Source organism: Drosophila subobscura, chromosome O, assembly GCF_008121235.1.
Source record: "Drosophila subobscura isolate 14011-0131.10 chromosome O, UCBerk_Dsub_1.0, whole genome shotgun sequence".
Classification (NCBI taxonomy): domain Eukaryota; kingdom Metazoa; phylum Arthropoda; class Insecta; order Diptera; family Drosophilidae; genus Drosophila; species Drosophila subobscura.
The window spans coordinates 215927-228721 of NC_048533.1; positions in this window are offsets into that span (position 1 = coordinate 215927).

Here is a 12795-nt window from a genome sequence, read left to right on the forward strand (position 1 = left end):
ACGCGAGGCATGGACCGAACGTCGTTTAAATGGCTCCAACCACACAGTGGGGAAGTTGGATTTTATTCTCAGCTAAATCTGAGCAGCTAAATTAATTAAGATATCGTTGAAATTGTATGTTTTTATGGATTTGTTGTTATGAAAATAGTTGTAATTGTCTTAAGGATACAAAAAAAAATTGCTCTTGACATTCTTATTTTATCTGAATTTATTTTTGTATATACCATGGACAGAACTTTGTATCCCCATGCCTTTCAAGTCGCTTCCCCCACGTTCCTTTTTCTAGTTTGTACATACATATGTACATACATACATGTATTCCCTAATAAGGCTTCCCTTGTTTTCGCAGATACATACATATGTCATTATTTAACTAATATACAAATATTAGTCAAACATGGTGTACGTCAATTAATTTTATTTGCACATGAAGAGCTACAAGCATCCATCGCAAGCACACCAAAAATATATATTTTTAGCCACTCAGGGAGAAAAAACGAGAAGGGACGTGTGAGACGCTTCTTACGCGTCACAACTTTAGCTCGCCACCCTCCCCTATAGACACACACTGCAGAGTCGCGGCAGAGTCAGCGGCAGAGGCAGCGGCAGAGGCAGCGGCAGAGGCAGAGGCAGTGACGTGTCAGGGGCCAGGCCATAAACAGCGCGAAGCAGAGTGTGAATGCTGCGGGACGGGGTGGGTTTGGCTACTGCAAATTAATTTCTTCATTGTGGCTATAATAATGATCCAATTGTATCCCAATTTGGTGATCTGATAGATATGGTAATTCCCTACGGAATGGCGTTTTTAGTTTTCTGCTATCTTCAAAATTGTAGATTTGGGAGGTTTTCGCCCTTTTGCGGAGGCGGAAGGGGGCGTGGCTCATTTTTGAAATACACTTGTAACAGTGTGAGCATACAGAAGTCTGGATGCAAAATTTGGTGGCTCTAGCTCTTATAGTCTCTGAGTACTAGGCGCTCATCAGGACGGACAGACGGACAGACGGACAGACAGACAGACAGACAGAGACTCGGCTATTGATGCTGATCAAGAATATATATACTTTATGGGGTCGGAAACGTTTCCTTCTGTGCGTTACATACAACGGTTATGTGCACAAATACAATATACCCTATTTACTCTTCGAGTACCGGGTATAAAAACACAAAAGTTGACACACATTTTGATATTAAAATGTCCAGCCAGAGCACCCCCCGCCTTTCGCGTGGGCGGAAGTGTCTGTGCAGCAATGTTGCTGCAACATTAATTTAAAGGAAATCCATGTCTACACTGGCGAAAAATAATCGAGCGAGATGTTCATTTGGGGTTTCGGGTTCTGTTTTGGGGGCCTGCCCATGAAGAAATTTAAAAGGAGTGCCCGTCGGTAAAATAAGAGACTCGTAGCAATGCTGTCAATAAGTGCGGCTGAAAGGGTTCTGCGCAGTAAGTGTGAGTGAAACGAAACTATTGTATGCACACAACTTTTCGCATAAACAAATGAGCACGCACTAAACATTTAGAGGCCGAAAACACACCCGAACAGCATCCGACGGCACCTCCTTATATAATTGCTTCATGGGCCTGCCTTCTGGCTGTTTTCCATCTGAGCAGACCCTGCGGCCAACACCTCATCCCCCCACCCATGAACAAGAAATTTTGTCGCACGTGTCGGAAAGATTGTTACGGGCCATTGCTTTCGCTTCCTCTGGCTAACCCGTCTGAGCACCCTTACGGGTTTGTGTTCTTGAATGAGTTGTGTTTGTGTTATTGGTTAGATGTTCAAACATATACATACATACATACATATGTACATTGTTTGGAACCCCAAATATCTCACTGTTTTCGTAATGAAAAGGCAATTCAATGGCCCCTGGCTTTTGTCGGGGCTAATCGGCGCGCTGCCTCCCATCATCTTCTTTATTACTGCTGGCGAAACTAACGGTAAAGGGAAGCCGGGTGGATGTGATCTCGTTGTATTCGTCTGGCTCTGAGAGTGACGTAGACTGTCCGTCTGGGCAAAAACGACGAAGATGGCAGCAAAAGGCAAGCAGAAAGCAATAAAAGCGGAATTAGCATAACAGCGTGATTCCTGAGTTGTCGACCCCTCTGTCTCTCGCTCTTCCATTCCATTTATTGATTCTTTCTTTATGTGTAATTTTAATGGGCTCGTGGGTGTCTGCAAAGGCGTGTGGGGCAGCCGGGTGACAATGATGGGAAACACACACTTTTCTATTTCAATTGCCGACACGTGTAAGCGCGTTAAATAAAAGAGCTGGGGCTGGGTGAGTGGTGGTGCTAGGCGTCATTATATTTGCATGTGCGCCTATAAAACCCACGCCCCCCAATCTCGCTGGCGTTTAATTTCCATTAACCAGCTGGGCTCGGCCGCCCTTTTGTGCCAGAGCTTTACAAGTTATGATTCACACCCAAATCCCTCCCCTAAGGCCACCCACCACCAATGTATGTAATTGTCTATACAATTTAAGTTAAGTTAAGTTAAAGGGTTCAAGTGTTAAGTTCAAACATGGTACAAGCCATGGTGCTGAGCGTTAAAACTATCATCTGGCTGCCACAACCGAACCGAACAAACGTCAGTGGTTCAAATGCTAGTAATGATAATTACATAACAGCATATCCAGCAGCCTGCTTAGGATTTTCGGACTCAACAACCGATAAAGAAAAGAGAGGAAATTTAATAATTGTCTGCGAAAAGACAGATCTTAAATAAAGTTAAAACAAAACTAAAAAAAAAAAAATAAATAAAAACGCAGTACTACATCTGTACCTTAGCGGTTATTTGTCAAATTTTAAATTTTTTTTTTCATCTGTCATCTACATCTACAACACTACTCCTCGCGCCCCCTCCCCAGAGGCTTGCCAGAGTCACGGCAGCGGCCGCCCACTGCCGAAGCAGATTGTAAATGAGAGAATGTGCAAAAAAACAAATAAAAGCTGCGAGACGGGGTGGGTCTAGCCACTGCAAATTTATTTCTTCATTCTGGCCATAATAACGATCCAATCTAATCCCATTTCAATGATCTTATAAACATACATACACTCATACATATATGGTCATTCCCTATGGAATTGCATTTTTAGAATTCTTTGACCGGAAGGGGGCGGCTCGAAATTTTTAAATGCACTTGTAATAGTGTGAGCATACAGAAGTCCGGATGCAAAACTTAGTTGCTCGAGCTGTTATGGTCTCTGAGTACTAGGCGCTCATCAGGAAGGACAGACGGAAAGGCAGACAGACTATATCGACTCGGCTATTGAAGCTTTTTTTCGACTTTTCCTAAGTTTTTAAAAACAAAATTCCGTTAAAAATAACGTACATATGAAAATCATTATTTTTGAATTTAAAAGCTTAATATTTCCCAGACGGTAAACTAAAACCACAAAGTGTTTGGATTCAATTTTAGATTTTCAGATTGGAAATGTTGTTTACAACCAGTTCTACGATATTTAAGTTATGTGAAAAAATAAACAGTTATCTCTGAAAATGGCATAACAAAATAATAACTGTTTTTAAAAACTTATCACAAAAAAATTCTGCCTTAGAAATAAAACTATACTTCATTAAACATTAGTATTGTCCCATATCTATCACAAGGAGTCGGTTTGGGTTGACGGTTGTTTTGTCTATGATTTTGAAGCAAATTTACTACTGATCTACAGAGAGCAATGTTGAAACAAATTTAACAGATTTAGATGTACATAAATATATACACAGGTAATTACTAATTTTGTCCTACTATCCTACTATATCCTAGAAGGACTTTGAAAGTAAGTTAAAAAAAAAATGCAAATAAAAACGAGAAGGGACGTGTGAGACGCTTCTTGCGCGTCACAACTTTTATACCCGGCACTCAGTACTACATCTGCAACTTAGCGGTTATTTGTCAAATTTTACATTTTTTCTTCATCTGTCATCTACATCAACAACACTACTCACGCCAACTCGCTCCTTTAGCTCGCCACCCTACCCTGGAGCGACACACTGCAGAGTCAGGGCAGAGTCGCGGGAGACGCAGCGGCAGAGACGTGTCAGGGGCAGAGGCCATAAACTGCGCGAAGCAGAGTGTGAATAAGAGAATGTGTAAAACATACATATACATATAAGCTGCGGGACGGGGTGGGTTTGGCCTCTGCAAATTAATTTCTTCATTGTGGCTATAATAATGATCCAATCGTATCCCAATTTGGTGATCTGATAGATATGGTCATTCCCTACGGAATGGCGTTTTTAGTTTTCTGTTATCTTCTAAATTGTAGGGAGGTTTTCGCCCTTTTGGGGTCGGGGCTCATTTTTGAAATACACTGGTTTCAGTGTGAGCATACAGCCGTCTGGTGCCAAAATTGGCTGGCTCTAGCTCTTATAGTCTCTGAGAACTAGCCGACAAACAAGACGGACAGACGGACAGACAGACATGGCTCTATCGACTCGTCTATTGATGCTGATCAAGAATATATATGCTTTATGGGGTCGGAAACGTTTCCTTCTGTGCGTTACATACAACCGTTATTCGCACAAATACAATATACCCTATTTACTCTTCGAGTACCGGGCATAACAAATATATGTACATATTTACATATGTATATATACTAAGTACATATGTACATCTACAGTTGTGTTCAATGAAATAGTAGTGCCGCGCCACACAATTTTCACAACTATTTTTGAGACCCTTCCAGTCTTTTGAATTGAACAAGTGATACCTTTTTGGAAAGCGTGAAATGAACCTAGAACCTAGAACCTAGAAAGAATCCTGAAACATTACATCTTCTTGTTTTATATGACTTTAGAAAAATACCCATGAAAACGGCTGTTCAATAAGTAGTTTTTTTTTTTAGAAAATCGAAAAAAACTACGAAACTGGAATTAATGCATATGTTTCATGTCCTATATGTTTCTTGAGGTTTAATTTGTAGTTGTTAATCAAATATGTTTTCAAATGGCCTCACTCCCACCTGGCATGTGTAAATAAGGTACTGCCCAAGCTTAAATAGGATCTGAGACTATAATTCTCAAATCACTTCGCAAAACTGTGCTCTGGTTGATGGAATTATAATCGTAATAACACATTTCACATTCTACAATAAGATTTCGTTGGGATTTTGGTCTAAAGGCTGAGCTAGACATGGAAAAGTGTTGACCTTTTCGGATAAAATTCCATTCCTAGCGAGCTTTCTTGCGTTTTTCAGATCATTATCTTGTTGAAAGATCCTTTTGAGAGGCATTTTTCAATAGTTTTTTTGTATTCTGTTTTGTATTAAAAAGTATGATGGCACACACCACTTTATGAAATACGTCAGTACCAGGCTAGGCAGTACAAGTTTATATGGGTTCTAGCTCATATGGGTCAACCCAACATGCCCAATGTTGGTTTTTTCAAGAATTTGTGCAGTTATCAGATATCATATTCTTTTGAGTCTTCCTTACCATATAAAACAACTTTACACTCATCTGTTAAAAGTACCTCTTGCAACTAAATAATGTTTAATCAGTCGTGTATTAATCAGTCGCACTTTCAGAGCGAAATAAAATTGTTTTCATAACTTTTGAGGATATTAAAGACCTTGGTCTTGCCTTAACCCATCTTCGACCATCGACTAAAAGAAAATTGTTTCGCATAAATAATCATTTTTCAGGGTTCTTCTTTTAGTTTAAACGGTTAAATATAACAGTAAGAGCCTATTCAAATTAGTTTTTAATTCCATTATGCCTTATTTTAGTTTTTAGTCTAATTTTTAAGTCTCATATATTGGACCGTTCAATGATTACTGTTACGCTCCAAAAGCAAAAGTACCGCTATATTCAACCATTTCTTTCATCAAAATATTCAATATATAAATTAAGCTTACTGATGGTAACTTTTTTGAATTGATTTGATTTTTATACCCGGTACTCGAAGAGTAAATAGGGTATATTGTATTTGTGCGAATTACGGTTGTATGTACCCCATAAAGTATATATATTCTTGATCAGCATCAATAGCCGAGTCGATTGAGCCATGTCTGTCTGTCCGTCCGTCTGTCCCTCTTGTTTGTCGGCTAGTTCTCAGAGACTATAAGAGCTAGAGCCACCAAATTTTGGCACCAGACTGCTGTATGCTCACACTGAAACCAGTGTATTTCATTCCGTAGGGAATGACCAAATCTATCAGATCACCAAATTGGGATCCGATTGGATCATTATTATAGCCACAATGAAGAAATTAATTTGCAGTGGCCAAACCCACCCCGTCCCGCAGCTTATATTTGTTTTTTACACATTCTCTCATTCACATTCTGCTTCGCGCAGTTTATGGCCTCTGCCCCTGCCTCTGGCGCGACTCTGCCCTGACTCTGCAGTGTGTGTTTCTAGGGAGGGCGGCGAGCTGAAGGAGGCTCTGTAATCGGACTGTGAGTAGAATATAGCTTGGTGAGGCCACAATAGCGGCACATCCTATATGTATGTTGCAAGTCGATAGTAATTAAAATATAATAAAAGAAACTACAGCTGTGCTCACGCGTATATGACACTTTTAAAGGAAATACTTACAGACATATTAAGCCGGTATATTGTGTGAAGAGCTGTTAGTCAACATGAGCTGTTAACTCTGTGGGGACTGTTATACGCACGATAGCTCGAAAGACATCGATATCAACAGAGGCGATAGTTCTCTTTTGAAGTGGAAGCGATCAAGACAGCACGCGTCGAAGAAAACCTATTTCACAATTAATTCACTCTACATATATTTTTCAACTTATTATATCCAATAAATACTACTATACTACTCTAAAGCCATCCCTTCACAGTTCAGAAGTGGGATTAGTAGAGTTGTTATGTGCAGAGTGTAAAATTTTAAGAGAAACTCAAGAAAAGCAGCAAGAATCGTCGGCGTGGAAAGTTTGCAATGGGATGTGTTCCCTAAGGTCTATGTGACAAAGAAAATTGCAAATTACGGAGGTGTTCCTTTTCTACGTGGCAGACGGATTCAATATTCAGCGATCAGGAACTTTAGTGGACCTGGAAAGAAAGAGTCTCAAGAAATTGCGCCAGGAATCTGTGTGAGCCTGGTATTATACAGTCATACATACAAAGGGCTTGTGTGTATATGTAGCGTCGTTGGGAAATTGCACAACGTTGTGAAATACAAACATATCAGTTGTCTCGCTTGCACACATGCTAACAGGATTGCTTGTGCGTGCAGGTTAAAAGCAGACAAAATCATTGATAAGGAGAGACGATCATATTAACGAAAATGGTCAAAATAGCAGAACTTAAGGTGGACCAGTTACGGTTCCTGGTACGAGAGAGGAACTTGGCAGTGTCGGGCTCTAGAGCCGAATTAGTACAACGACTAATTGATTTTGAGAAATCCGAAGACGTAGAGATGCCACAAGCAGCTGGAATCAGTAGTCCATATGAGGAGGAGACGCTGACGTCACAAGCGGCGACGATTTCACAAATGCAGAATGAAATGACAGAGCTGAAGAATATGATGGTTCAGTTGGTCATCATGCAAAGGAAAAACGCAGAAGCAACAGCATTAGGAGCAACAACAAAACAGCAGCAGCAGATCAGAGAAGAAAATATCGAAGGTGTGTCCCACGACATTAACCCGGGTAGACAGGCTACCAACAACGTAAGGCAAGCGTCGGTCAAGGAAATTGCGAATACCTTACCGGACTATGACCCCAGCGACGATAACGTCATCTCCGTGGACCAGTTCATCGATCGTGTCAACAAGGTAGTTGATGCGTACCAATGGGACGAGAAATTTCTCTTACTCGCAATTTATACGCGGCTCAAGGGTCCCGCTAAGATGTGGCTCGACTCGTCGCCGGTTCTACACACCACATGGAGCAACTTCGCTACAGCTATACTAGAAGAGTTCGGATCTAACCCAGACGAAGCTGAAGTGCACTTCAATATGGCTAATGCAACCAGACGAGCGAAGGAGACAGTGAAGGAGTATTGTTTCCGGATGTCCGCCCTTGGCGTGCGGTACAAGCTTAGTGAAGCAGCTGTTATACGATATGTGAGATCAGGTCTACAGCATCGAGAGTTGCAAAATAGTATTGCGGCAATTCAGTTTTCTTCAATGAAGCAGTTTCGTGATGCAGCCGAGTCGTATTTTGTAAATAGAGGTCGGCCAGTCATAAACAAAAGGAGTTCTTACCAAAAGGCAGCAACTTGGAGCCAAAACAGGACTACGATGTAAAGACAACAAAGCCAAAGGAGGCTCAAAAGTGCTACAATTGTGGAGAATTGGGGCACTTCGCTAATTCATGCCCACAAGAGAAGAAGAAGTCGCGTTGTGCCAAATGCAATAAGTTTCATGCAAACAATGAGAAGTGCCAACCGGCAAATATGATGCGTTTGGGAGCATCGAATCAAGACAAGCTATTCACCAGGAAAATTTACATACAGTCGTGCAGTTATAGCGCCTTCATTGATACTGGAAGTCAGGCTAGTATCATTCGACAATCAGTTGCCAAGCAAATCAACGCTGAGCGAAAAAAGTGCTCCATGAAGATTCGAGGCATTTGTGGAGGTTCCTGTATCCTGACCGAAGCAATAATTGTGGATATGGACATCGACGGAAAAATCATTACTGCCAAAGTATACATAGCAGACGATGAACTGCTGCAAGAGGATTTTCTGTTGGGGCAGGACGTCATCATTAGCGCTCATCTATCGCTTAAGTTTGAGCCAGGCGAAACTAACGTGAAACGAGCAGTTCATCAGCCGATAGCCTTTGTAAGCGACAACTCAACTAACAAACTTCTTGTCAATTTACAGAACGATCAGGAAAGAAGTCAAATGCGCGGTTTGTTGGAGAAGTTTACCCATGTTTTCTCCACAGGATTGCAGGGCATCGGCAAGACAAACATCGTTCAAGCCAACATTAGCGTTGAGAGTGGCCAAGTAGTTTCTCAAGCGCCATACCGAGTTTCTGAGCCAAAGAAGGAAGTTGTAAGCAGAATGGTCGACGAGCTGTTGCAACAGGATATCATAATACCATCCACATCGGAGTACGCCAGCCCAGTGGTGCTCATCAAGAAACCAAATGGTAGTGATCGACTCTGTGTTGATTACCGCCGTCTCAACAAGCTGATCAAGAAAGAAAATTTTCCAGTACCGAACATCGAGGAGCGTCTGCAGGAGGCGAAACGATTTAAATATTTTTCTTCTCTGGACCTCAACAGCGGTTATTATCAGATAGAAGTAGCACCGGAGAGTAGAAAGTATACTGCGTTCATCACAACGGATGGACTATATGAGTTCAAGCGACTTCCGTTTGGGCTAAAGACTGCACCTGCTGTTTTCAATCGACTCATGGCAGAACTACAGAAGCGAGTGCAGAAAGGCGACATGATACACTACATGGACGACATATTAATTGGTAGTCAGACGTTTGACGAGATGTATGAAAAGCTTCAGAGAATCCTTCAAGTACTGCAAGAGTGCGGACTAACGTTAAATCTGGATAAATGTGAATTGTATAAGCAATCAATTACATTTCTAGGTCATAAGATACACGCAGACGGCATCAGTCCTGGAGAGGTTAAGACGAATGCCATTGCGTTGTTCTCGCCGCCGAGTAATGTGACCGAAGTACGGCAGTTTTTGGGTCTCAGCGGTTACTTCCGGAAATTTGTTGCCGGATATGCCATTATTTCAGATCCTTTGCGTGCTCTATTGCGCAAAGACCAGACGTTCAAGTGGGAACAGCCACAACAGGATGCATTTGAAGAGTTAAAGAGACGCTTAATATCGAAGCCTGTTGTCACCAGCTACCGCATCGATGCTGAGCATGAATTACATACAGATGCCAGTGCCGTTGGTTTAGCCGGAGTATTGCTGCAGAAGGATGAGGATCAGATGAAGCCAATTGCTTACTATAGCCGAGCAACTTCTAAACCCGAGAAGAACTACCACAGTTACGAGCTAGAAGCTCTTGCCGTCGTCGAGTCGTTGGAGCGATTCAAGTATTACATCTATGGTAAGAGAATCAAAGTCATTACCGATTGTAATGCCCTGAAAACATCAATGGAGAAACGAGAGCTTATACCCCGAATTGCAAGATGGTGGCTGCGTATACAAGAATTTGACATAGACATTGTTCATCGAGCTGGAACACAGATGAATCACGTTGACGCCCTGAGTCGAGCTCCATTTGAGGATGCACATGAGATGGACACAGCGTCCCTGAAAATCTCGAAGACCATCATCGATGAGGCTGATTGGTTATTTGCCATACAGTTACAAGATGAGAAGATCCAGAAAATTGTCGCTGAGATGAACCTCGATACGAAATCTGAAAACGACGAGTATGTGATCGAGCAAGATCGCCTATTTCGCAAATATGACAACAAGTTGCTATGGGTAGTGCCGAAGCAGCTAAGATTCCATATTCTACACGAATGTCACGATAAGGCCGGACACATGAGCACAGAGAAAACAATTAATCGGATTCTTAATTTGTTTTGGTTTCCCCGAATGCGCAACTACGTTAAAAGCTACATCAAGTCATGTGTTGGCTGCGCGCTGTATAAGATACCAGGTGGACGTCAGGAAGGACAGTACCATTATGATGACATAAGGCCGATCCCTTTTTCCACCGTACATATGGACCACTTGGGACCCCTTTCCGAAGAGTGCAAAACGGAATGAGCACATTATTGTGATTGTCGACGCATTCACTAAGTTCTCCATAGTGCGAGCTGTAAAAGTACAGCCACGAAACACGTAATCGATATTCTGCAGGAGTTGACCAGCTACTTAGGAATGCCAGATCGAATCGTCACCGATCGCGGTACCGCTTTTACTTCAAAGGATTTTGAAAAGTATTGTAAGTCGAATAATGTAAAGCACATCCTCAATGCTGTGAAGACACCGAGAGCGAACGGACATGCATAACGAACGAACCGGACTATTTTGTCAATGCTATTGCCTTCAAACGAAAAGGAAAACCGATGGGACGAACAGATACGCTCAATCCAGTGGAGCATCAATACCATGGTAAATAGTACGACTAAATGTTCCCCATTTCAGCTATTGTATGGGTATGAGCCACGAGATATCCTCAAGAACACATTGACGAGTGCGATCCAAGGCCCGGATCAGAAGATGATGACAGAGGACGAGTTGGAGAAGCTACGAGCAGACGCTGCCACTACAGTCAACGATCATAGGGCTGCTGCGAAGAAACGTTACGATGCCAGACATTCCAAGCCAACCGTATATACCCTTGGTGATCTTGTATTAGTCGAGAATGAGCCGTTTAGCACGGGAACGTCACGCAAATTGGAGCCTCGCTATAAAGGTCCATTTATTGTCAACAAAGTGCTGCCAAACGACCGATATCTGGTAGAAGATATCCCTTATGCCCAACGAAAGCAGAGGCACTATAAGTCGGTGTATTCATCTGACAGGATGAAACGCTGGTGCGAACTCCCACCTGATGAACCAGATGAAGATGACGACAAGGAAGGCGAATCTCGCGAGGACGCTGTGATTTTTCAGGAAAGGCCGACTGTGAAGAGCTGTTAGTCAACATGAGCTGTTAACTCTGTGGGGACTGTTATACGCACGATAGCTCGAAAGACATCGATATCAACAGAGGCGATAGTTCTCTTTTGAAGTGGAAGCGATCAAGACAGCACGCGTCGAAGAAAACCTATTTCACAATTAATTCACTCTACATATATTTTTCAACTTATTATATCCAATAAATACTACTATACTACTCTAAAGCCATCCCTTCACAATTGTGCATTGCTTATCCTCATAAGTTCGTTTGTTGAGTGATTTAATAATTGCGAGCCCTACGTTGAGGGCATTGTTGAAGTCAGTTAGCAATTTGGATACTGCGTTTGAGAGCATTTTTGAGTACGTGGTTTTAGAGAAAGATCGCTTTGAGTGACTTCAAATTTTTGGCACCACGTTGAGTGCATTGTTTAACTGATTTAATTTCGGTAGCTAATTGAGGGTGTGAGCATTGTAACACCTAGCTCAAACAGCTATAATCAGTTGTATGAACATTGGTTAATAATAGTGCGAGCAACATGGCTCCTAAAAAAGGTAAAGATGCGGACTTTAGTGCTTCGCGAGAAAGTTTGATGGCTTCATTATATCGGAACAAGGCATATCGGAGAAATGTGCAACAATGGTTGCATCAGAGTTAGAAGCGCGATTGAGTCTGGTCGAATCAGTTTTTACGCAATTATGCAGCATCCAACAACAAATAGAGAATGATAGTGACGATGTTCGTAAATTTGAAAGTAGGCAAGAAATTGAAAATTTATATTGTGAAATAAAGGCTAAAATTCTGGCACAGTTAGCCCAAAGGGGCCGTCAAGCGGCATTTGGTGCAAGTCCGTCTGCTAATTCTACGCTGTCAGTTTCGTCGGGAAGTTCGCGTGCTTCGAAGTTACCTAAGTTGAAGTTGCCCGAATTTAGTGGAAAGGTTACAGAGTGGACAAGTTGGTTCAACACTTTTGAAACGTTGATAGAATCGGACGGTGAGGTTGACGAACTGTCAAAATGTATCCACTTAAGGTCGTGTTTAGGCCCAATTCCCTTGCGTACGATTGAGTGTTTGGAACTGTCTGCAGCAAACTACAGAAGGGCATTGCAGCTGCTTAAGAATCGATTTGAGAATAAGTCCATTATTGTTCGAGCCCATGTGCATGAGCTTTTTAGCATAAATAAGCTAAAACATGCAAATTCGGATTCACTAAGAGGATTAGTTGATGCTGTTAACTCTCAGTTGGAGGCTCTACGCTCATTAGGCAGTGAG